The sequence below is a fragment of the Dermacentor silvarum genome, chromosome 3 (genome assembly GCF_013339745.2).
Source record: "Dermacentor silvarum isolate Dsil-2018 chromosome 3, BIME_Dsil_1.4, whole genome shotgun sequence".
NCBI classification, from domain to species: domain Eukaryota; kingdom Metazoa; phylum Arthropoda; class Arachnida; order Ixodida; family Ixodidae; genus Dermacentor; species Dermacentor silvarum.
In genome coordinates this window covers 109,176,816-109,201,146 of record NC_051156.1, presented here as the reverse complement: position 1 = coordinate 109,201,146, position 24,331 = coordinate 109,176,816, and the positions used below count along the sequence as shown (strand labels likewise).

General features: G+C 48.3%; 16 non-coding genes across 16 annotated transcripts; all 16 read right to left on the bottom strand.

Moving 5' to 3' along the window:
- Nucleotides 1-430: 430 nt before the first annotated feature.
- Trnal-cag (transfer RNA leucine (anticodon CAG)) lies at nt 431-514 on the bottom strand. The gene has a single exon. It is a non-coding gene; the product is annotated as a tRNA-Leu (tRNA).
- A 7,493-nt stretch (nt 515-8,007) lies between these two features.
- On the bottom strand, nt 8,008-8,090 carry Trnal-cag (transfer RNA leucine (anticodon CAG)). The gene has a single exon. It is a non-coding gene; the product is annotated as a tRNA-Leu (tRNA).
- Nucleotides 8,091-8,314: 224 nt separating this feature from the next.
- On the bottom strand, nt 8,315-8,387 carry Trnam-cau (transfer RNA methionine (anticodon CAU)). Its single transcript has one exon. It is a non-coding gene; the product is annotated as a tRNA-Met (tRNA).
- Nucleotides 8,388-8,564: 177 nt separating this feature from the next.
- Nucleotides 8,565-8,637, bottom strand: Trnam-cau (transfer RNA methionine (anticodon CAU)). The gene has a single exon. It is a non-coding gene; the product is annotated as a tRNA-Met (tRNA).
- Nucleotides 8,638-8,808: 171 nt separating this feature from the next.
- On the bottom strand, nt 8,809-8,883 carry Trnam-cau (transfer RNA methionine (anticodon CAU)). The gene has a single exon. It is a non-coding gene; the product is annotated as a tRNA-Met (tRNA).
- Nucleotides 8,884-9,060: 177 nt separating this feature from the next.
- Trnam-cau (transfer RNA methionine (anticodon CAU)) lies at nt 9,061-9,133 on the bottom strand. The gene has a single exon. It is a non-coding gene; the product is annotated as a tRNA-Met (tRNA).
- Nucleotides 9,134-14,175: 5,042 nt separating this feature from the next.
- On the bottom strand, nt 14,176-14,248 carry Trnam-cau (transfer RNA methionine (anticodon CAU)). The gene has a single exon. It is a non-coding gene; the product is annotated as a tRNA-Met (tRNA).
- Nucleotides 14,249-14,424: 176 nt separating this feature from the next.
- Nucleotides 14,425-14,497, bottom strand: Trnam-cau (transfer RNA methionine (anticodon CAU)). The gene has a single exon. It is a non-coding gene; the product is annotated as a tRNA-Met (tRNA).
- Nucleotides 14,498-14,673: 176 nt separating this feature from the next.
- Nucleotides 14,674-14,746, bottom strand: Trnam-cau (transfer RNA methionine (anticodon CAU)). The gene has a single exon. It is a non-coding gene; the product is annotated as a tRNA-Met (tRNA).
- Nucleotides 14,747-14,922: 176 nt separating this feature from the next.
- On the bottom strand, nt 14,923-14,995 carry Trnam-cau (transfer RNA methionine (anticodon CAU)). Its single transcript has one exon. It is a non-coding gene; the product is annotated as a tRNA-Met (tRNA).
- Nucleotides 14,996-15,171: 176 nt separating this feature from the next.
- Trnam-cau (transfer RNA methionine (anticodon CAU)) lies at nt 15,172-15,244 on the bottom strand. Its single transcript has one exon. It is a non-coding gene; the product is annotated as a tRNA-Met (tRNA).
- Nucleotides 15,245-20,284: 5,040 nt separating this feature from the next.
- Trnam-cau (transfer RNA methionine (anticodon CAU)) lies at nt 20,285-20,357 on the bottom strand. The gene has a single exon. It is a non-coding gene; the product is annotated as a tRNA-Met (tRNA).
- A 176-nt stretch (nt 20,358-20,533) lies between these two features.
- Trnam-cau (transfer RNA methionine (anticodon CAU)) lies at nt 20,534-20,606 on the bottom strand. The gene has a single exon. It is a non-coding gene; the product is annotated as a tRNA-Met (tRNA).
- A 176-nt stretch (nt 20,607-20,782) lies between these two features.
- On the bottom strand, nt 20,783-20,855 carry Trnam-cau (transfer RNA methionine (anticodon CAU)). Its single transcript has one exon. It is a non-coding gene; the product is annotated as a tRNA-Met (tRNA).
- A 176-nt stretch (nt 20,856-21,031) lies between these two features.
- Nucleotides 21,032-21,104, bottom strand: Trnam-cau (transfer RNA methionine (anticodon CAU)). The gene has a single exon. It is a non-coding gene; the product is annotated as a tRNA-Met (tRNA).
- Nucleotides 21,105-21,279: 175 nt separating this feature from the next.
- On the bottom strand, nt 21,280-21,352 carry Trnam-cau (transfer RNA methionine (anticodon CAU)). The gene has a single exon. It is a non-coding gene; the product is annotated as a tRNA-Met (tRNA).
- Nucleotides 21,353-24,331: the final 2,979 nt, after the last annotated feature.

Below are 24,331 nucleotides of genomic sequence, written 5' to 3'. Positions count from 1 at the left end.
TTGATAAGCACCTAGTGCGACCACTTCCGGCAGTAGCGAAAGTTGCTCGAGTGCATCTCTAAAATGTTCGACCCTATACGGCCTGGCTTTCAAATCGGCGTGTAGAAACACAGAGTCCTTCGCAGTCGTACCTGAGGGCAAAGTCGGCAAACAATTTGGTAGTCCTGGCTGAACATCTCGGTTAGGACCTGTTACCGCCGCCTCGGAGGGCGGCTATACCTGCTCCTTGGGAGCTCATGAGACGCACGTCCGCACGCTACGGTGGCCGGAAGTGGAATCTCGGCCATCCTGACGGGACACGGCAACAGATGAAAGTGATACAGAGCCAATCGTAATTTAGCCTTATTTATGCACAAAAGAGAAAAGGATGAGGTGCAGCGCTACCTGCGCTTTCCTTCTTGCATTCCATGACAGTGAAAAAAAGAACCCTTGTCAGAAGTGGGATTCGAACCCACGCCCGGAAGACCGGACTGCGACCTGAACGCAGCGCCTTAGACCGCTCGGCCATCCTGACTTTTTTTTTCTTTATTACCAACTTGGCAAATACACAAAAACATGTCAAATAAATACGAGATTAAAATAACCAGTCGTTAAAAGACTGTAGCGTCATGTTAAAATGGCTTCAACGAAGCCAAACTGTCCAACACTTGAAGCCATTCCGGTGGGTCACTTTGCATTTTCAACACTTCCCGTGTGTAAACAACATTTTCAACAAAATAGTATCTGGCTGACCTCGCATGTACATCAGCATTGTGTACAGCCATTCGAGTTCTCCATACGCTTTGCATACACAATAACATTAACATGTCCGCCGGCACACCGTCAGGTTCTGCGCATGGCAAGAACCTTATTCCAAAAGCACTAATCGGGAGCTCCGTTTTTAAAGTTCGCTGCAGAATGTCCCAAAGAAAGCGGGCATCGTGGCAGTCAAGAAAAATATGTTCAATTGTTTCTTCCTTATTGCATATAAGGCAATTGACGGACCATGGGACAAACAAACCCTTGCTCCTTAGCCATGGCTTAACCGGCAGTGCGTCAGTGTGGAGTTTGAAAAAGAAGGATTTTGTGTTAGCTCTTACAGGCATATTCCTTACTCTTTTGAGAACATCACGTTCAGGCCCTAAGTTGTACATAGAACGATACACTGGCATAGGTACAAAAACGTCAACAAGATCCTTATATAATTTTTTTCGTGACACTTCAAACAAGTACTCCCTAGAAAATCTCGCATTTAGAAGACGAATCGCCGTGATAACTTCACGCAGATAACCTTTTAGTGCCATCGGTTTGACTGCGTGCGACGATACAACGAAATCGGGCAAAGCGTCACGTAATCTCACTTGGATCACCGTGCGCAGAAACCCATCACTTTGGTCACGAAAGAAAACAAATCTCGACACAAGTTGCTTGAAAAACAAATGAGTTAAACTGAGTCCGCCGTTGCGCAAAGAGTGAAACAAATTAAATCTGCTCATGCGTTCCCATACTGAACCCCAAATAAATTCCGCAAACACTCTGTGTATTTTTTGAACTGAAGATCGGCTCATGCATAGCACCTGCAAGACGTAAAACACTTTAGCTACTAAAAAAAAATGTGGTTGATCCCTCTTATATAGGAATCGGTATAGAACACGAAAGTGAAACGTGTCTTCACAGAAGTAGTGTAATGTTTATTGCACATTGATATATAATGTCTATTGGTGTTTTGTGGCTAAAGCGCCCTTAGGCGTTGATGCACCCACGCTGACGCCTGGTGGCACGTCTCCTCCATCACGACTACCAACGTCGATGACCATGAGCAACCGTCGTGCATATGGAAGCTGCACTACGCTGCACACGCTAGCACAACGCGAAAGACGAAGCACGTAACTGACACACTAATACAACGCGCAAGACAAAGCACGTAACTGAATCGTCACCGAGTCAAATCGGCGCGTACAGCGCGTCGTAATTGCAGCCTCCGCGATCAACTTCAGAAACATTTTCAGAGCTAATTGCGGAGGCCACGCTCCGCTGTGCTGAGTACGGTGAACGCCACCTAGTAGTGCTTCTGCGAGAACGCGTTGGTAGTGCTTCTTGATGCCAGCGTCCCTTCGAATGCTGGCATCGAGGCGTCGTAGTGCTGAGACCACCGAAGCGTTCACTGTCGGTGCGCGTTAGTGTCATAATGCAGTACTTCTCTTTTCTGCTCGTAGGCGGCGGCACTGCCCCGAGCAAGAGCGCGGGTACACGGAGGAGTGTTAGATATATAAGGCGCGTCTGTGTAGCTCTCTGCAAATGCGTTTGTGGCGCAATGGGTTAAACGCTCGGCGATCTATCGTCGCGGACCGAGAGGTCGTGGGTTCGATTTCCAAATTTTGCATGTTTGTGGAACTTTTTCTTCTGGTTTCTTTCTTTGTATTATGTTCGTGTATGTTCGTGTGACGTATTTCCGTGACGGAAATACGTCAGTGAAGTCTTGGTGGACCCCGGCATAAAACACTTTCGTGTTAAAAATGTCACAGTTTCGCCCTAAGGGCGAAGAAATGAATGCGATAGCAACACAGCAATGTCATACGAAGTAAGGTGAGCGGCTTTGGTAGCAACAACACGCAGAACTGTTGTCGACGCCATCGGCGTTTTGCCCCGCGTTAGCTCAAAATGCGTGCGGCGTTGGTGACTGTTGCCGGAGCCTCTGATATAAATAGGCACTTGGTGCCGCAGCTAAACGTCGCCTCCCTTCCCTCCCCCTCCCCCACGGCCTCTCGCGCGTCTGAAGAAGGCGCGTTTGCTCTACATATATGGTGATTGTAAAGGAGAACACCGGCAACGCGCAGAACTGTTGTCGACGCCGTCGGCGTTTTTCCCGCGTTCGCTCAAAATGCCTGCGGCGTTGGTGACTGTTGCCGGAGCCTCTGATATAATAGGCATTTGGTGCCGCAGCTAAACGTCGTCTCCCTTCCCTCCCCCTCCCCCCCCTCCCCCACGGCCTCTCGCGCGTCGAAAGAAGGCGCGTTTGCTCTACATATCATCATCATCATCATCAGCCTATATTTATGTCCACTGCAGGACGAAGGCCTCTCCCTGCGATCTCCAATTACCCCTATCTTGCGCTAGCGTATTCCAACTTGCGCCTGCGAATTTCCTAACCTCATCATCCCACCTGACTTTCTGCCGTCCTCGACTGCGCTTCCCTTCTCTTGGTATCCATTCTGTAACCCTAATGGTCCACCTGTTATCCATCCTACGCATTACATGGCCTGCCCAGCTCCATTTCTTCCGCTTAATGTCAACTAGAATGTCGTCTACCCCCGTTTGTTCTCTGATCCACACCGCTCTCTTCCTGTCTCTTAACGTTACTCCTAAGATATTTCGTTCCATTACTCTTTGTGCGGTCCTTAACTTGTTCTCGAGCTTCTTTGTTAACCTCCAAGTTTCTGCCCCGTATGTTAGCACCGGTAGAATGCAATGATTGTACACTTTTCTTTTCAACGACAGTGGTAAGCTCCCAGTCAGGATTTGGCAATGCCTGCCGTATGCACTCCAACCTAATTTTATTCTTCTGTAAATTTCTTTCTCATGATCAGGGTCCCCTGTGAGTAATTGACCTAGATAAACATATTCCTTTACAGATTTTAGAGGCTGACTGGCGATCCTGAATTCTTGTTCCCTTGCCAGGCTATTGAACATTATTTTTGTCTTCTGCATATTCATCTTCAACCCAGCTCTACATATATGATGATTGTAAAGGAGGAAAGAGACGCCTACTTCTGCAGCCCTTAAGGAAGCACGGCGCAGAACGCGCGTTTGTTCTCCGCCGTGCGTTCACTCGCCGTGAAAGAGCGCGTCCCTCGCGCCCTTTCACTCGCACATACAGCGTTCGGCGGCGCGCGGCGACGATTTCATCTCGATTGACGTCATACGGAACCTCACGGCGACGGCGACGGCGACGGCAATGGCGACGCTGACGGCAGAAATCTGCTTTTGAGTGTCCATATAATTGCTATCGCAATAAAACATATTACACACTTTGGCTCTTGCAAACATCGAAAAGTTGTTGCCTCCCCATTTGTTAGTTTGTTCTTTCATTCTGTCCCTCTCATTCGTCCAGTATTCTACTGGCTCTCGGTAGTTGCCGAGTGGAACCCCAAGTGCCGGGTAACACACTCCACTGCATTCTGCAAAACAATTCTGGCGTATCTTGCCAGTCCCCGTGCCAAAATCCTAAACACTTTGGCCAACTTATGGCACTACCAGAAGCACTACAAAAGGACTGGGCTTCCTTCACTACTTTTGCAATGCTTTGCTTATCGCGACAGAACACTGCTATGTCGTCAGCATAGGCTAACACTTTTATTTCTCTGCCAAAAAACGTGTATCCAGCGAATACTATGGCTCTGAAGTATCTTTAAACAGAAAGGTTCTAAATAAAGAGCGAAAAGCAAGGCCGAGATCGGACACCCTTGTTTTATGCTAGACAGTACTGGAATTCGTCTGCTGAGTCTGTTGTTGATAATTAGGTTTGTTGTACAACCATCATAAACCATTTTCACCCCATCCAAAATGACTGTTCCGACATTCATGTATTCAAGAAGCAGAAACAGGATCTCGTGCGACACCCTGTCAAAAGCTTTGGCTAAATCCAGTTGTAGCATAGCTACACGATCTTGCATCAAATCGCAGCATTCAAGTATGCTTCGCGCTGTGTGTATATTTGTGAAAATAGTCCTACCTTTATACCGCATGTCTGATGTGTACCTACTAGGGATTTCACTACACTCTGAAGACGTTGGGCGAGCACCTTCATGAATACTTTATAATCAATGTTAGCTAAACTTATTGGTCGGTAGGCCTCTACTGATTGAAGCTTTATGGGGTCAGTAACTTTAGGTATAAGTACCACATGTGTCTGTCGGAAGGAAGGAGGCGTCCATTTTTGTTCATAACACTTCGTTATGACGCGATACAGAGCCTGTGCTACTTCAACCTTGAAAATTTTATATATCGCTGCCCCAAGACCATCTGGTCTAGGCGATTTTCTTGCACTGATGTCATCGATAGCCTTTTCAATTTCTTCTACAGAAATAGGTCTTTCAAGAGCTTCCTTAAGTTCACCATCAATTCTCGGCATCAGAGGCAAATAATCACTTTTAAACGCCGAGATATCGCTTGCTCTCTTGCTTAGCAGCGTACTATAGTGGTCCACAAAAGCACGTTCTATCATTTCCTTGTCGTATGTAAGCTGCCCTTGATAAACTATTTCTTTTATTTCCTTACTCAATGCGTGTCTCTTCTCATCACTTAGCGCTCGCTTGGTGGGCGTTTCACCCAACCATACTCGTTCTGCGCGTGCTCTCAAAACGGCGCCGCGATATCTCTCTTCATCAATGACTTCAAGTTTCGCTTTAAGTTCTTTGATATCGCTTACAAATGTACCAGCCGCGCCTCTTTCCATGTTCAAAAGGTATGCTAACGTGCACTGCAGTTGACGTTCTTCTTGCTTTTGTTTGTGCCGCAACACGCATGCTCTCTCTAAAGCAATTATTTTCGCTTCGGTTTTAAACAGTTCCCAAGCTTCTACAACATTTTCCGCATTTTGAAGGAGAACATTTTCTAATTTCTCTTTTATTCTTCGTAGAAACAATTCATCCTGCAATAAATTGTCATTAAGTTTCCATAAGTGCCAATTAAATTTTTTCTCTTTGCTTTTCGTACCTATCGTAACCATTACCAAGCAATGGTCACTGAAACTGATGCATTCGACACTGTAGCTAGAAAGGAGCGGAACTAAGAGAAAAGGGACATAGATACGGTCTAACCTCGAGTGGCAGTCTCCTTGAAAATGCGTATATTGCACATCACTGTCAGAACCAAGAACACTTCCAACATCCTCCAGATCAACTTCACACAAAATTTCATGCAGAACAGTTGCGCTTCTATCTTGACTGAGCAGCTTTTTCGATCTATCTATCGGCCGGCACACACAATTAAAGTCGCCAAACACTAGAACGTGCCTGTCACACACCAAGAAAGACCTCAGGTAAACAAAAAATTCTTCGCGTTCACAAGCATTATTAGGTGCATATACACACACCGCCCGCCAAAGCAGTCCAGAAAAAGAAAAATCACAAATAAGCATACGCCCTCCCTGACATGAAGTAACTTGCTGCTCTGTTATCCCAATACTGTTTCTAATAAAAAGAAGGCAGCCACCAGAAGTACCATTCGCATGGCAAACGCATACGTTGTAATTCGTTCTGAAAATTTCTGCCAATCGATCCGTTTTTTCCTCTGATTCAATTTTTGTTTCTTGGACTGCCATCAAATCAATGTCTTTTTCTAATAGCATGCGGCTAATCTGACATTGTCTTCGCCGCTGTGACAGCCCTCTGACGTTTAATGTCGCCAAACGAAGCGGAGTGGTGATGTTAATTTCGTTTGCCATTGTGTTAGCTGCAATTAAGGTGGGCCCCTACTCACACGGTTCGAGGAAACATAGCGGCTGTTGTATACACTGATGCTTGGTGTTGCTCTTTGAAGGCGACAACTGCAAAACGACGTCCTCGTAGAATCACTCCCGATCAAAGATCGGGTGCGGAAAGTTCTTTCCGTGGCACTACCTCCGCTAAGGCGGAGGCGGCGCATGTGACGGCCGTCTGTCTGGCGGCACGTTGGGCTTGACCTTCAGCGTCGACCGTCGGACTGTCGGTGTTTTTGGTGTCGGTCCTTCGGTATCCACGCCGTCGGTGTTTGGCTGTGGTCCTCAACATCGTCACGCAACCGCTTTCCGGCGCCCTTAGCGTCGGAAGTCAGGTCCATGTCCTCACTGACGCTAACTGGCTCGTCAGCCACTTTGGTCGGAGGTGGCGTGATTTCTGACGACGCGCCCGTCACGTCAGCACCAGCTTCCGTCACTTGAACCTTGGCAGGTGGAGGCGCAGAATCCGGCACATTGCCTTCATCTATCCCCTTCAGGTTCACCTTTGCGGTCTTCGTAACCAGTGGTGCAGACTGAGCCGCCGCCCCTTCAGCTGCTCCTTTGGCGGCCTCTTCGGCGTCCTCTTGATCCATGAGAAGCTCGGACGAGTCCTCGCTCCTGCCTGGGCCTGCAACGTTGGCGTACGTTCTCACGCACTGGGTCTCGTCGTGGCCAAAGCGACGACACAGCCCACAGCGTGGAACCCGGCATTCTCGTCGAATGTGTCCAGTGCCACGGCACCGGAGGCAGAGGGGTGCTCTGCCCGGGACAATAACGAGAGCCAGGTCTTCCGCAACACGAAGTTGGTGTGGTAGGTCGTCTGCTGTCATTCCGGGCTTGAGTTTCAGGACCACAGACCGTGTCGTGGTTCCTTTGTCGTTGCAGCCCTGGACTCTCCACTTCTCTCCTCGTCACTTCAGTTACTCTTCCGAACGGTGCCAAGGCTGTTCTGACGTCTTCGTCAGGAACACCATGCAAGCAGCCAGAAGAGCTTGAGCCTGACACCCTGGTTGCACGGGTCAATGACCTACGCAACGGTGTTCCTTGACAAGGAATCCTTCTGCGTCCAATATCTTCTTTTTGGCCGCCTCGTTCGCAAAAGTTACGGCCCACACATGATTCATCTGATAAGCCCCGAGGGCCACCACTTCCGGCAGCAGCATGAGTCGCGAAAGCGCATCCCTGAAATGCTCGACACGGTAAGGCCGAGCTTTAACTTCGCCGTGGATAAAAATAGTGTTCAAAACACTTGCACCTGAAGGCAGTTGTGGTAGAACCATCTGGTAATCCGGAGAAGGTTTTTCCGTTGACCGGGAACCGCGGCCGAGGGCCGCTGTAACCGCTCCTGAGGAGCAAGACATTCCGCGACCGTTCACTGTGATGGCCGGAAGTGGAATCCCTCGGCCATCCTGACGGGACACGGCAACAGATGAAAGTGATTCAGAGCCAATCGTAATTTAGCGTTATTTATTCACAAAAGAGAAAAGGAGAGGTGCAGTGCTACCTGCGCTTTCCTTCTTGCATTCCATGACAGTGAAAAAAAGAACCCTTGTCAGAAGTGGATTCGAACCCACGCCCGGAAGACCGGACTGCGACCTGAACGCAGCGCCTTAGACCGCTCGGCCATCCTGACGGGACAACGGCAACAGATGAAAGTGATACAGAGCCAATCGTATTGGAGGCGGACTGCTAACACAAGGAGACACGCCCAATCTCATTTCTCTAGTTGAGACGGCGTTGAGAAAGTGAAATGCCGCGGAAGAATGAGAGTGCACAGATAGCAACACACCTCCTTTCTAGTGTCTAAAAAGTGAGTACCACTATTGCTTGAGGCAGCAAAAAATATATCGCCGCCTTTGCCCCGGGTGAGGATCGAACTCACGACCTTCAGATTATGAGACTGACGCGCTGCCTACTGCGCTACCGAGGCGGACTGCTAACACAAGGGAGACACGCCCAATCTCATTTCTTCTAGTTGAGACGGCGTTGAGAAAGTGAAATGCCGCGGAAGAATGATAGTGCACAAGATAGCAACACATCTCCTTTCTAGTGTCTAAAAAGTGAGTACCACTATTGCTTGAGGCAGCAAAATATATATCGCCGCCTTTGCCCCGGGTGAGGATCGAACTCACGACCTTCAGATTATGAGACTGACGCGCTGCCTACTGCGCTACCGAGGCGGACTGCTAACACAAGGAGACACGCCCAATCTCATTTCTTCTAGTTGAGACGGCGTTGAGAAAGTGAAATGCCGCGGAAGAATGATAGTGCACAAGATAGCAACACATCTCCTGTTCTAAGTGGTCTAAAAATCTATTGCTTGCAGAAACAAAATATATATCGCCGCCTTTTGCCCCGGGTGAGGATCGAACCTCACGACCTTCAGATTATGAGACTGACCGCGCTGCCTACTGCGCTACCGAGGCGGACTGCTAACACAAGGAGACACGCCCAATCTCATTTCTTCTAGTTGAGACTGGCGTTGAGAAAGTGAAATGCCGCGGAAGAATGATAGTGCACAAGATAGCAACACATCTCCTTTCTAGTGTCTAAAAAGTGAGTACCACTATTGCTTGAGGCAGCAAAAAATATATCGCCGCCTTTGCCCCGGGTGAGGATCGAACTCACGACCTTCAGATTATGAGACTGACGCGCTGCCTACTGCGCTATCGAGGCGGACAGCTTTTTTTTATTTATTGCCGGTCTTTGACAATGTACAGAACAAAATCTCAAAAAGCACAACTACAAAACATATTGGAAAACATGAAAGCCATCAGTCCAACATGGACTGGCGTTGTCGAATTAAAATTCTTTTAATGCTGTCAGAGATTCTATCCTCGACAGCCAATCGGGTACACATTCTTGTGTTTTCTTTATTTCAATGAACCGAGACATACTGTCTCGAAAATAAATACGAGCCGGCCTAGCGTCTGGGTCGCAATGGTACCCAGCCATCCGTGCCCGCCATAAACAGTGGAGGCCATGGAGCATGATTAAATCGTATGGTACCCCGTCCTCATTCTTTATCGCTAGGTACCTGATCCCGTGCGGATTCAACGGAAACTCCTTCTTGATTGTCCGTTTTAGGACGTCCCAGAAGTAGACCCCTTCCCAGCAATGCAAGAACACATGATCTACTGTTTCAGGTTGCTTGCAAATCAAGCAGTGTGAGCCCCATGGTACAAGGAATCCACGTTCTTCCATGAATGTCTTCACTGACAGTGTTCCTGTGTGTAGCCTAAAAAAGAATGTTTTACGCCCAGTAGGCACCTCCATTCTTTTCACCCGTTTAAGGAACATCCTGTCCTGGTCCTCCACTGTATATCAGCTCTGTACAATGGCACTGGAAATACAATATCGCATACATCTTTATATAATGTCTTTCTTTTCACAGTCAGATAAGATAATCGAAAGAAAAACGCACAGAAAGAAAGCGCACACTATCGACTACTTCTTTAAGATAGCCGCGAATCGTTCCTGGCATACTATTAGTACTAACAATGAGTGCCGGCAGCGCAGCTCTTAATCTGAGCTGTAATACCGTACGCAGAAAGGATCACGCACATCTCGAAAAAACAAAAATCTATTGACAAGCTGTCGTACAAAAAGATGCGCCAAGCCCAGCCCCCCTTCCTTCACCCGCCTGAACAGGTTTGTTCGGCTACATCTTTCCCAGCTAGATTCCCAGATAAAAACGGCGAACACTCTAGTGCAACCTTTGTACATTTACCCTTGAACAAAACAACATCTGCATGACGTACCACAACTTCGTAATGAAAAACATATTGCATACAGTTGCCTTTGCAAAAATGGACAGGTTGATGCCTTTCCACCTGTCTGCTTTCTCTCTTGTTTCTTTTATTTGGTTCGTCCAGTATTCCTCGCTGTGTTTGTAACTGTCCAAGGGAACACCCAGATACTTGGTAGGGGTTTTCACCCAGCTCACATTAGCAAAGTAGTCTGGGGCCGAAGACCACTCTCCGTGCCACAAACCGAGGGATTTACCCCAGTTCACTTTACTGCCCGTCACATCACAAAACTGTTTCGCAACGCGAATTGTTTCCGTTACACTTTCTCTGCTTGTACAACACACGGCGATATCATCTGCATATGCCAGGAGCTTGACTTCTGTGGCTGCCAAGCTATAACCGCGTATATGAGCATTCTCTATTATCGCCAAACACATCGTTTCTATGTAAATAGCAAACAAAAGAGGACTGAGGGGGCAGCCTTGACGCACAGAACGCATGACGTTAATGGGGGCCCCCAATGATTTATTGACAATTAAGCGTGTTGTGCAGTTCTGATACGCCAACGCCACTCCCTCAGTGATAATGGCACCCACATTAATGTGTTCCAGAATGGCAAACAAAATATCATGAGACACACAGTCAAACGCTTTCTCGAGGTCAAGCTGGAGCACTGCGACGCCGTCGTAAGTGATGTCACAGCACTCGAGCACGCACCGCATCGTGTGAATATTCGAAAAAATTGACCTCCCTTTGATCCCACACGTTTGGTGGTCTGCAACTATTTCTTTGATGACGCTTTGAAGTCTGGCTGCCAAAACCTTCATGAAAATCTTATAGTCGACATTGGTTAAAGATATCGGCCTATAAGATGTCACGAGCCTAAGTTTCTCCGCTTTGTCACTCTTAGGTATCAAGATGGTATGCGCTTTACTAAAAGAAGGCGGCAAAGCTTTGTTCACATACGCGGCGTTAAACAGGTCTGTTAGCAGGGGCGACAGTTCTTTCTTGAAGGCTTTATAAAAACACGCGCTCAGACCGTCAGGTCCGGGTGATTTGCCATTGTTCAAATCATTTATTGCTTTTTCGACTTCGTGTTCTCTTATATTGCCTTCTAATAGGTCCTTCGTGTCGTCACTTAATCGCGGCATGCGACTGAGAAAGACCCTTTTGATCTCATCTACATTGGCTTCTTGATATGCAAACAATGACTGGTAATACTCTAAAAACGCTCGGCCTATGCTCTTATTATCGTCGACGAGTGTGCCATTCCACGAGATCTTATCGACATGATTACGTCGACCATGAGCTTTTTCAAGTCCAAGCATCCTTTTGGTGGGCGTCTCCCCCACTACTAATGCGTTTGCTCTTGCGCGCACAATCGCACCTTGATAGCGTTCTTTGTCCAACTGTTCGATTTTTTCTTTGATGGTTCGCATATCTTGCTTATACGCCCCTGGCTCTTCGCACTCCAGCGCTATCAGCTGATTAAGTATCTTTCGTAAGTCTCGTTCTTTCATTTCCCTCTCAAACTTTAAGCAGCTAGATCTTTCTATTGCTTTCATTTTTACCTTCTGTTTGAACCATTCCCATTTCTCTGCTATTGTTTCAATACATTCATCGCTTACTTCCATAACGGCCTCATGAATTGCGTCTACAAATGGCGCGTCTTTTAGAAGTAAGGCATTCATTTTCCATTGGTCCCAGTTAAAAGATTGACTCTTCTTCTTCATTCCTATGGTACACATCACCAAGCAGTGATCGGAGAACGACACAGGTGCAACAGAATAACTGTGGCACTTTGGAATCATGTCCTGTGACATGTACAAGCGGTCTAACCGCGCATGGCTACTGCCTTGAAATCGCGTATACCTCACTTCCCGCTCCCCCTCCAGACACTCACATACATCGTCTAGTTCACTTTCGCTGATCAGCCTAGACAATATATGACTGCTTTTATCGCGGATACCACCATTATTGCATCTATCCCGAGCACTCAAAACACAGTTGAAATCCCCCAACAAAAGCATGCACTTTTCACTGCTAATATACTGAAAAAGACTCGAAAAAAATAATGCACGTTCTTCTACCCCATTTGGCGCATATATGCATATAACTCAGAATTCAACTTTACAAAACACAAAATCGCAAATAACAATCCTTCCCGACGGACATGAAAACACACTTTGAACAACCAGGTCTCGTAACTTCTTAACAAACAGGACACATCCAGCGGACGTCCCTACCGCGTGGCTCACGACTGCATAATATCTAGTCGTGAAACGCCGCACCATGCTCCCGGTCTCTTCCTCCCCGTCTACCTTGGTCTCCTGGACAGCTAAAACGTCTATGTCGTAGTCAGTGATCAACCGTAGTACTTGACACTGCCTACGGCTAGCCGCCAAGCCTCGCACGTTTAGTGTGGCAATGCTGAGAGACGGGTCAGGTGCCATGCTGTACTAAAGAATGAAGTAGGCCCGGAGCATGGTGCTTACCTCTCACGACTAGCCCTCGGCTAGCCGCCTCCGGAGCCGCCCGGCTTCCCGGCGTTGTTGGTGGTGTGCTGCGCTTTGTCCACAGGCCTTCTCTCGGGCGGAACATTCGGTTTGGGTTTGAAACCCGAACGCCTCCCAAGAGGCGCTTTTGCCGGCGGCCCATCCCCGGTGCTGGATGCTGCGTTATCCTTGTCTCCGGCGTCGTCTCGGGGGCGCTTGAAGGTTGCACCGAGACTAGCAGCCCGGTCCCCGTCGTTGGCAGCCTCGCTCTGTTCCATTTCTGAATCTTCGTCATCGCTTTCGCCTTCACTCGCACCTTCCTTTCGAAGGACAGCTTCCGTGTCGACCCGTGGCGGCCCAGTCACTTGCTCAGCAGCTTCGTCCACCTTGGCTTCAGCGCCCTCCGGCACTGTCACGGTACTTGTTTTCGCTGGCGGCACTTGGTCTCCGGCTCCCTTGGCGGCGTCTTCAGCCTCGGCTGCATCCATCAGATTTTCGGCTGCCGCTTCACTCACTGCTGGGCCTGTCGCTGTAGCGTACGTCTTCACGCAGTCGGCGTCGACGTGCCCAAAACGTCTGCAACGGGAGCAGCGCGGCACCTTACACTCTCGCCGGACGTGCCCAGTGCCCTGGCAACGCAAGCACTGCATAGGCCGACCGGGAACGACCACCAAAGCGAGTTCTCCGCCGACGCGGACCTGATGTGGAAGGTCCTCTACCTTGACGCCGGTCTTCAGCTTGAGGAGCACGGTCCGCGTGGTAGAGCTCTTGTCCCCCATACCTTGGACACGCCACCTCCCCTGGCTTACCTCATCCACGTTGCCGAAAGGCGCAAACGCCACCCGGACGTCATCGTCGGCAACGCCATACAGCAGCCAGTGAAGTCGAAGCTTCACCTGCTGGTCCTGTGGGTCGACGATGACGCACCGTCGCCCTTTCACTTGAAGTTCCTTCAGGGCCACCAGCCGTTTCGTGGTAGTCGCATCCTTAAGGGTCACCGCCCACACGTGATTGATCTGGTACGCCCCTATGCATACCACGCCAGGCAGCAAGCCCGTCGGCAGTAGGGCGTCTCTGAAGTCCTTGACCCTGTATGGTCTCGCACGTACATCCCCGTGTAAAAACACGGTGTTAGTAGCCACTCGTCCTTTAGGCAGTTGCGGCAAAATAAAAGGGTAATCCTTCTCTTCGTCGTTGGTCCTGTTTCCGCGGCCAAAAGTGACCGCTGTCGCTTCCCCGGGAGAGGCCATGATTCACGAACCGTCACGCTCGGTGGCCGGAAGCAGAATGATCGAGGCGGACAGCTAACACAAGGAGACACGCCCAATCTCATTTCTTCTAGTTGAGACGGCGTTGAGAAAGTGAAATGCCGCGGAAGAATGATAGTGCACAAGATAGCAACACACGTCCATTCTAGTGTCTAAAAAGTGAGTACCACTATTGTTTGAGGCAGCAAAAAATATATCGCCGCCATTGCCCCGGGTGAGGATCGAACTCACGACCTTCAGATTATGAGACTGACGCGCTGCCTACTGCGCTACCGAGGCGGACAGGTAACACGAGGAGACACGCCCAATCTCATTTCTTCTAGTTGAGACGGCGTTGAGAAAGTGAAATGCCGCGGAACAATGATACTGCACGAGATAGCAACACACGTTCATTCTAGTGTCTAAAAAGTCAGTACCACTATTGCTTCAGGCAGCAAAAAATATATCGCCGCCTTTGCCCCGGGTGAGGATCGAACTCACGACCTTCAGATTATGAGACTGACGCGCTGCCTACTGCGCTACCGAGGCGGACAGCTAACACAGGGAGACACGCCCAATCTCATTTCTTCTAGTTGAGACGGCGTTGAGAAAGTTAAATGCCGCGGAAGAATGATAGTGCACAAGATAGCAACACACGTCCTTTCTAGTGTCTAAAAAGTGAGTACCACTATTGCTTCAGGCAGCAAAAAATATATCGCCGCCTTTGCCCCGGCAGAGGATCGAACTCACGACCTTCAGATTATGAGACTGACGCGCTGCCTACTGCGCTACCGAGGCGGACTGCTAACACAAGGAGACACGCCCAATCTCATTTCTTCTAGTTGAGACGGCGTTGAGAAAGTGAAATGCCGCGGAACAATGATACTGCACGAGATAGCAACACACGTCCATTCTAGTGTCTGAAAAGTGAGTACCACTATTGCTTGAGGCAGCAAAAAATATATCGCCGCCTTCGCCTCGGGTGAGGATCGAGCTCACGACCTTCAGATTATGAGACTGACGCGCTGCCTACTGCGCTACCGAGGCGGACTGCTAACACAAGGAGACACGCCCAATCTCATTTCTTCTAGTTGAGACGGCGTTGAGAAAGTGAAATGCCGCGGAAGAATGATAGTGCACAAGATAGCAACACATCTCCTTTCTAGTGTCTAAAAAGTGAGTACCACTATTGCTTGAGGCAGCAAAAAATATATCGCCGCCTTTGCCCCGGGTGAGGATCGAACTCACGACCTTCAGATTATGAGACTGACGCGCTGCCTACTGCGCTATCGAGGCGGACAGCTTTTTTTTTTATTTATTGCCGGTCTTTGACAATGTACAGAACAAAATCTCAAAAAGCACAACTACAAAACATATTGGAAAACATGAAAGCCATCAGTCCAACATGGACTGGCGTTGTCGAATTAAAATTCTTTTAATGCTGTCAGAGATTCTATCCTCGACAGCCAATCGGGTACACATTCTTGTGTTTTCTTTATTTCAATGAACCGAGACATACTGTCTCGAAAATAAATACGAGCCAGCCTAGCGTCTGGGTCGCAATGGTACCCAGCCATCCGTGCCCGCCATAAACAGTGGAGGCCATGGAGCATGATTAAATCGTATGGTACCCCGTCCTCATTCTTTATCGCTAGGTACCTGATCCCGTGCGGATTCAACGGAAACTCCTTCTTGATTGTCCGTTTTAGGACGTCCCAGAAGTAGACCCCTTCCCAGCAATGCAAGAACACATGATCTACTGTTTCAGGTTGCTTGCAAATCAAGCAGTGTGAGCCCCATGGTACAAGGAATCCACGTTCTTCCATGAATGTCTTCACTGACAGTGTTCCTGTGTGTAGCTTAAAAAAGAATGTTTTAACGCCAGTAGGCACCTCCATTCTTTTCACCCGTTTCAGAACATCCTGTCCTGTTCCTCCACTGTATACAGCTCTGTACAATGGCACTGGAAATACAATGTCGCATACATCTTTATATAATGTCTTTCTTTTCACGTCAGAAAGATAATCGAAAGAAAAACGCACAGAAAGAAAGCGCACACTATCGACTACTTCTTTAAGATAGCCGCGAATCGCCCCTGGCATACTATTAGTACTAACAATGAGTGCCGGCAAGGCGTCTCTTAACCTGAGCTGTAATACCGTACGCAGAAATGGATCACGCACATCTCGAAAAAACAAAAATCTATTGACAAGCTGTCGTACAAAAAGATGCGCCAAGCCCAGCCCCCCTTCCTTCACCCGTCTGAACAGGTTTGTTCGGCTACATCTTTCCCAGCTAGATTCCCAGATAAAAACGGCGAACACTCTATGCAACCTTTGTACATTTACCCTTGAACAAAACAACGTCTGCATGACGTACCACAACTTCGTAATGAAAAACATATTGCATACAGTTGCCTTTGCAAAAATGGACAGGTTGATGCCTTTCCACCTGTCTGCTTTCTCTCTTGTTTCTTTTATTTGGTTCGTCCAGTATTCCTCGCTGTGTTTGTAACTGTCCAAGGGAACACCCAGATACTTGGTAGGGGTTTTCACCCAGCTCACATTAGCAAAGTAGTCTGGGGCCGAAGACCACTCTCCGTGCCACAAACCGAGGGATTTACCCCAGTTCACTTTACTGCCCGTCACATCACAAAACTGTTTCGCAACGCGAATTGTTTCCGTTACACTTTCTCTGCTTGTACAACACACGGCGATATCATCTGCATATGCCAGGAGCTTGACTTCTGTGGCTGCCAAGCTATAACCGCGTATATGAGCATTCTCTATTATCGCCAAACACATCGTTTCTATGTAAATAGCAAACAAAAGAGGACTGAGGGGGCAGCCTTGACGCACAGAACGCATGACGTTAATGGGGGCCCCCAATGATTTATTGACAATTAAGCGTGTTGTGCAGTTCTGATACGCCAACGCCACTCCCTCAGTGATAATGGCACCCACATTAATGTGTTCCAGAATGGCAAACAAAATATCATGAGACACACAGTCAAACGCTTTCTCGAGGTCAAGCTGGAGCACTGCGACGCCGTCGTAAGTGATGTCACAGCACTCGAGCACGCACCGCATCGTGTGAATATTCGAAAAAATTGACCTCCCTTTGATCCCACACGTTTGGTGGTCTGCAACTATTTCTTTGATGACGCTTTGAAGTCTGGCTGCCAAAACCTTCATGAAAATCTTATAGTCGACATTGGTTAAAGATATCGGCCTATAAGATGTCACGAGCCTAAGTTTCTCCGCTTTGTCACTCTTAGGTATCAAGATGGTATGCGCTTTACTAAAAGAAGGCGGCAAAGCTTTGTTCACATACGCGGCGTTAAACAGGTCTGTTAGCAGGGGCGACAGTTCTTTCTTGAAGGCTTTATAAAAACACGCGCTCAGACCGTCAGGTCCGGGTGATTTGCCATTGTTCAAATCATTTATTGCTTTTTCGACTTCGTGTTCTCTTATATTGCCTTCTAATAGGTCCTTCGTGTCGTCACTTAATCGCGGCATGCGACTGAGAAAGACCCTTTTGAACTCATCTACATTGGCTTCTTGATATGCAAACAATGACTGGTAATACTCTAAAAACGCTCGGCCTATGCTCTTATTATCGTCGACGAGTGTGCCATTCCACGAGATCTTATCGACATGATTACGTCGACCATGAGCTTTTTCAAGTCCAAGCACCCTTTTGGTGGGCGTCTCCCCCGCTACTAATGCGTTTGCTCTTGCGCGCACAATCGCACCTTGATAGCGTTCTTTGTCCAACTGTTCGATTTTTTCTTTGATGGTTCGCATATCTTGCTTATACGCCCCTGGCTCTTCGCACTCCAGCGCTATCAGCTGATTAAGTATCTTTCGTAAGTCTCGTTCTTTCATTTCCCTCTCAAACTTTAAGCAGCTAGATCTTTCTATTGCTTTCATTTTTACCTTCTGTTTGAACCATTCCCATTTCTCTGCTATTGTTTCAATACATTCATCGCTTACTTCCATAACGGCCTCATGAATTGCGTCTACAAATGGCGCGTCTTTTAGAAGTAAGGCATTCATTTTCCATTGGTCCCAGTTAAAAGATTGACTCTTCTTCTTCATTCCTATGGTACACATCACCAAGCAGTGATCGGAGAACGACACAGGTGCAACAGAATAACTGTGGCACTTTGGAATCATGTCCTGTGACATGTACAAGCGGTCTAACCGCGCATGGCTACTGCCTTGAAATCGCGTATACCTCACTTCCCGCTCCCCCTCCAGACACTCACATACATCGTCTAGTTCACTTTCGCTGATCAGCCTAGACAATATATGACTGCTTTTATCGCGGATACCACCATTATTGCATCTATCCCGAGCACTCAAAACACAGTTGAAATCCCCCAACAAAAGCATGCACTTTTCACTGCTAATATACTGAAAAAGACTCGAAAAAAATAATGCACGTTCTTCTACCCCATTTGGCGCATATATGCATATAACTCGGAATTCAACTTTACAAAACACAAAATCGCAAATAACAATCCTTCCCGACGGACATGAAAACACACTTTGAACAACCAGGTCTCGTAACTTCTTAACAAACAGGACACATCCAGCGGACGTCCCTACCGCGTGGCTCACGACTGCATAATATCTAGTCGTGAAACGCCGCACCATGCTCCCGGTCTCTTCCTCCCCGTCTACCTTGGTCTCCTGGACAGCTAAAACGTCTATGTCGTAGTCAGTGATCAACCGTAGTACTTGACACTGCCTACGGCTAGCCGCCAAGCCTCGCACGTTTAGTGTGGCAATGCTGAGAGACGGGTCAGGTGCCATGCTGTACTAAAGAATGAAGTAGGCCCGGAGCATGGTGCTTACCTCTCACGACTAGCCCTCGGCTAGCCGCCTCCGGAGCCGCCCGGCTTCCCGGCGTTGTTGGTGGTGTGCTGCGCTTTGTCCACAGGCCTTCTCTCGGGCGGAACATTCGGTTTGGGTTTGAAACCCGAACGCCTCCCAAGAGGCGCTTTTGCCGGCGGCCCATCCCCGGTGCTGGATGCTGCGTTATCCTTGTCTCCGGCGTCGTCTCGGGGGCGCTTGAAGGTTGCACCGAGACTAGCAGCCCGGTCCCCGTCGTTGGCAGCCTCGCTCTGTTCCATTTCTGAATCTTCGTCATCGCTTTCGCCTTCACTCGCACCTTCCTTTCGAAGGACAGCTTCCGTGTCGACCCGTGGCGGCCCAGTCACTTGCTCAGCAGCTTCGTCCACCTTGGCTTCAGCGCCCACCGGCACTGTCACGGTACTTGTTTTCGCTGGTGGCACTTGGTCTCCGGCTCCCTTGGCGGCGTCTTCAGCCTCGGCTGCATCCATCAGATTTTCGGCTGCCGCTTCACTCACTGCTGGGCCTGTCGCTGTAGCGTACGTCTTCACGCAGTCGGCGTCGACGTGCCCAAAACGTCTGCAACGGGAGCAGCGCGGCACCTTACACTCTCGCCGGACGTGCCCAGTGCCCTGGCAACGCAAGCACTGCATAGGCCGACCGGGAACGACCACCAAAGCGAGTTCTCCGCCGACGCGGACCTGATGTGGAAGGTCCTCTACCTTGACGCCGGTCTTCAGCTTGAGGAGCACGGTCCGCGTGGTAGAGGTCTTGTCCCCCATACCTTGGACACGCCACCTCCCCTGGCTTACCTCATCCACGTTGCCGAAAGGCGCAAACGCCACCCGGACGTCATCGTCGGCAACGCCATACAGCAGCCAGTGAAGTCGAAGCTTCACCTGCTGGTCCTGTGGGTCGACGATGACGCACCGTCGCCCTTTCACTTGAAGTTCCTTCAGGGCCACCAGCCGTTTCGTGGTAGTCGCATCCTTAAGGGTCACCGCCCACACGTGATTGATCTGGTACGCCCCTATGCATACCACGCCAGGCAGCAAGCCCGTCGGCAGTAGGGCGTCTCTGAAGTCCTCGACCCTGTATGGTCTCGCACGTACATCCCCGTGTAAAAACACGGTGTTAGTAGCCACTCGTCCTTTAGGCAGTTGCGGCAAAATAAAAGGGTAATCCTTCTCTTCGTCGTTGGTCCTGTTTCCGCGGCCAAAAGTGACCGCTGTCGCTGCCCCGGGAGAGGCCATGATTCACGAACCGTCACGCTCGGTGGCCGGAAGCAGAATGATCGAGGCGGACAGCTAACACAAGGAGACACGCCCAATCTCATTTCTTCTAGTTGAGACGGCGTTGAGAAAGTGAAATGCCGCGGAAGAATGATAGTGCACAAGATAGCAACACACGTCCATTCTAGTGTCTAAAAAGTGAGTACCACTATTGTTTGAGGCAGCAAAAAATATATCGCCGCCATTGCCCCGGGTGAGGATCGAACTCACGACCTTCAGATTATGAGACTGACGCGCTGCCTACTGCGCTACCGAGGCGGACAGGTAACACAAGGAGACACGCCCAATCTCATTTCTTCTAGTTGAGACGGCGTTGAGAAAGTGAAATGCCGCGGAACAATGATACTGCACGAGATAGCAACACACGTTCATTCTAGTGTCTAAAAAGTCAGTACCACTATTGCTTCAGGCAGCAAAAAATATATCGCCGCCTTTGCCCCGGGTGAGGATCGAACTCACGACCTTCAGATTATGAGACTGACGCGCTGCCTACTGCGCTACCGAGGCGGACAGCTAACACATGGAGACACGCCCAATCTCATTTCTTCTAGTTGAGACGGCGTTGAGAAAGTTAAATGCCGCGGAAGAATGATAGTGCACAAGATAGCAACACACGTCCTTTCTAGTGTCTAAAAAGTGAGTACCACTATTGCTTCAGGCAGCAAAAAATATATCGCCGCCTTTGCCCCGGCTGAGGATCGAACTCACGACCTTCAGATTATGAGACTGACGCGCTGCCTACTGCGCTACCGAGGCGGACTGCTAACACAAGGAGACACGCCCAATCTCATTTCTTCTAGTTGAGACGGCGTTGAGAAAGTGAAATGCCGCGGAACAATGATACTGCACGAGATAGCAACACACGTCCATTCTACTGTCTAAAAAGTGAGTACCACTATTGCTTCAGGCAGCAAAAAATATATCGCCGCCTTTGCCCCGGGTGAGGATCGAACTCACGACCTTCAGATTATGAGACTGACGCGCTGCCTACTGCGCTACCGAGGCGGACAGCTAACACATGGAGACACGCCCAATCTCATTTCTTCTAGTTGAGACGGCGTTGAGAAAGTTAAATGCCGCGGAAGAATGATAGTGCACAAGATAGCAACACACGTCCTTTCTAGTGTCTAAAAAGTGAGTACCACTATTGCATCAGGCAGCAAAAAAAAATCGCCGCCTTTGCCCCGGGTGAGGATCGAACTCACGACCTTCAGATTATGAGACTGACGCGCTGCCTACTGCGCTACCGAGGCTTTTTTTTCTTTATTGCCTGTTACATAACAACATATATACAACGCACAGGAATTCACCGCCTCGAATTCAAAACAGAAAAAGACAGTACAGTTCTAGGTACAAGTGTACCTTGTCAGTAAATGTTTAAAACAGCTTAATGGCTGAAAGCTGTTCAAAGGTTGGTAACCACTCAGGTGGTTCACTGAGTACTTTATAGACTTCGCGAATAAACAAGATGTTTTCTATAAAATATTCTCTTGCCCGTTTTGCGCGCACATCTTCATTTCGCACCGCCATTCGTGTTTTCCACACGCTGTGCATGCAGAGTAACATCACCATGTCACATGGCACGCCTTCTGTCTCATCAAAAGGTAAAAACCGGATTCCAAAGGGTGTTAATGGGAATTCTTTCTTAATGGTCCTTTGTAGAATGTCCCAAAGGAAGACTGAATCCCAGCACTCCAGAAAAATGTGCTCAATTGTTTCCGGTTTCTTGCAGATGTGGCAATTAACACTCCAGGGTACAAAGATCCCTTTCTCCTGCAGCCATGGCTTGACAGGAAGCGTGCCAGTGTGTAGCATAAAGAAAAAGGTTTTTGTCGTTGGTCTTACTGGCATTCCTTTAACACGCTTCAACACGTTCTGCTCTCGCCCCAGTGCATATATTGCACGGTATATTGGCACGGGACACATTATATTTATTAAATCCTTATATAATCGCTTTCTTGCGACAGTACTAAGGTACTTCATAGAAAAGTGTGCTTTTAAAAGACGGAAAGCACTTATCACTTCGAACAAAAAACCTCGGACAACTACTTTCCTTCTAGCACATGACGTCACTACATACTCTGGCAGTGCGTCACCTAATCGCGTCTGGATAACGCACCGCAAAAAACAATTGCTTTCATCTCGCAAGAATATGAATCGCGACACTATCTGTTTCAAAAACAAATGCGATAACCCCAAACCTCCTTTCTGCACTGAATGAAACAGATTCAAACGACTCATGCGCTCCCATCCGGACCCCCACACGAACGAAGCAAACACCCTGTGCAACTTCTGTACACACACTCGCGACATACATAAAACTTGTAACATGTAATACACTTTGGCTACAAGAAACACATTGCACACCGTGGCTCTCGCGAATACTGACAGATTCTTGCCACCCCACTTCGTTGTTTGTGCTTTAAGCCGCTCGGTTTGCTCGGTCCATTGCGTGGTAGTATCGCGATAGTATTCTAAAGGAACACCAAGATAACTGGCTGGCGTATCAGTGAACGGTATCGTTTCGACCATTGCAGGCCGGCTATCCCCTTCACCGTGCCAAAAGCCTAAGCTTTTTTGCCAACTTATGGCACTCCCGGTGAGAGCGCAAAACCTTCTTGCATCCTTGACTGCTTCCCGAATGCTCTCTTGATCAATGCAAAAAAGCGCGATGTCATCTGCGTAAGCTAATATTTTTACCTCTTGCGTTAAGAGACGGTAGCCGCGAATATTTTTGTTTTCCCGTACTTTCAGACAGAAAGGTTCAAGAAAAATGGCAAAAAGTAAAGGGGACAAAGGGCACCCCTGGCGCACACTGGATAACACTGGTATATTTTCACTAATTATTTTGTTGATTACCAGGTGAGCTGAACACTTCTCATAGGCCATGGCTACTCCGTCCTGAATCACTTTTCCTACATTGATGTGTTCTAACACTGCAAGGAGTATGCTGTGAGCAACCCTGTCGAAAGCTTTTTCTAGGTCTAATTGAACCATTGCTACACGTTCGAGGTTTGCGTCGCAACACTCCAATATACTCCTAGCGACGTGAATATTCGACATTATTGTCCTTTTTCTGATACCACATGTTTGGTGAGGACCTACTATTAACTTGATAACTGTCTGCAGTCTTTTTCCAAGTACTTTCATGTAGATCTTGTAATCCACGTTCGTGAGGCTTATAGGCCTGTATCCATTAACGAATTGCAGCTTTACCGCTTCATTGGATTTCGGTATAAGTACGACGTGACTTTTCCTGAATGATGGCGGCAAGTGCTTAGTTTCATGAGCTTCCGCAACAACACAGTAAAGTAACTCAGCTAGTTCCACCTTGAAAGTTTTATAGAATGAAGCTCCTAGGCCGTCAGGTCCAGGCGCTTTTCCTTTACCCAAGTCTTCAATGGCTTCTTTAATTTCTTTAGCCGTGATAGGGCTCTCGAGTCCCTCTTTAATTTCATCTTCTAGTTTCGGCAGAAGCGTTAGAAAAGTGTTAACAAACTCTACCGTAATGGGCACCTGCCTACCCAGCAAAGCTCGGTAGTGTTTAACGAAAGCTTTCTCAATGACTTCTTGGTCTTTAGACATTGCGTCGTTAAACCAGATTTCTTTAATTATGTTCTTAGAAGCGTAACTCTTTTCGTCACTGAGCGCCCGCTTAGTTGGCGTTTCTCCGAGCCACAGTCGATCGGCTCGTGCTCTTATCGCAGCCCCTTGATAAGTTTCGGCGTCCAACGTTTCGAGTTCGCATTTAATTTCTCGTATCTGCTTAGAAAAAAATCCCGGCACTGTGCACTCCGCATTTAGAAAGTAATCCAGCATGTTTTGTAGTTCTTTCTCTCTTTGTTTTGCTTTATGACGTATCACGCAAGCCCTCTCGATTGCACTCATTTTCACATCAATTTTGAACTGCTCCCATAGCTCAGCATAGTTTGATGTGACATCCATTTGCATCCCATCAATTTTTTCCTTTACAGTTTTTACGAAACATTCATCACTTAAGATTTTGTCATTCATTTTCCACAGTTCCCAGTTAAAGTTAAACCCTCTAAGCTTCTCGCCCACTGTACAGGTTACCAGGCTGTGGTCACTGAAGCTCACATGCTTTACTGTGTAGCTAGTGACCGTGCGCGCGAGGCTTGCTGATACGTATAGACGGTCTAGTCGAGCGTGACTCTCACCTTGAAAGTGAGTAAAAAGAACACTGTTTCCGCTTAAAACGTTTCCCACGTCTA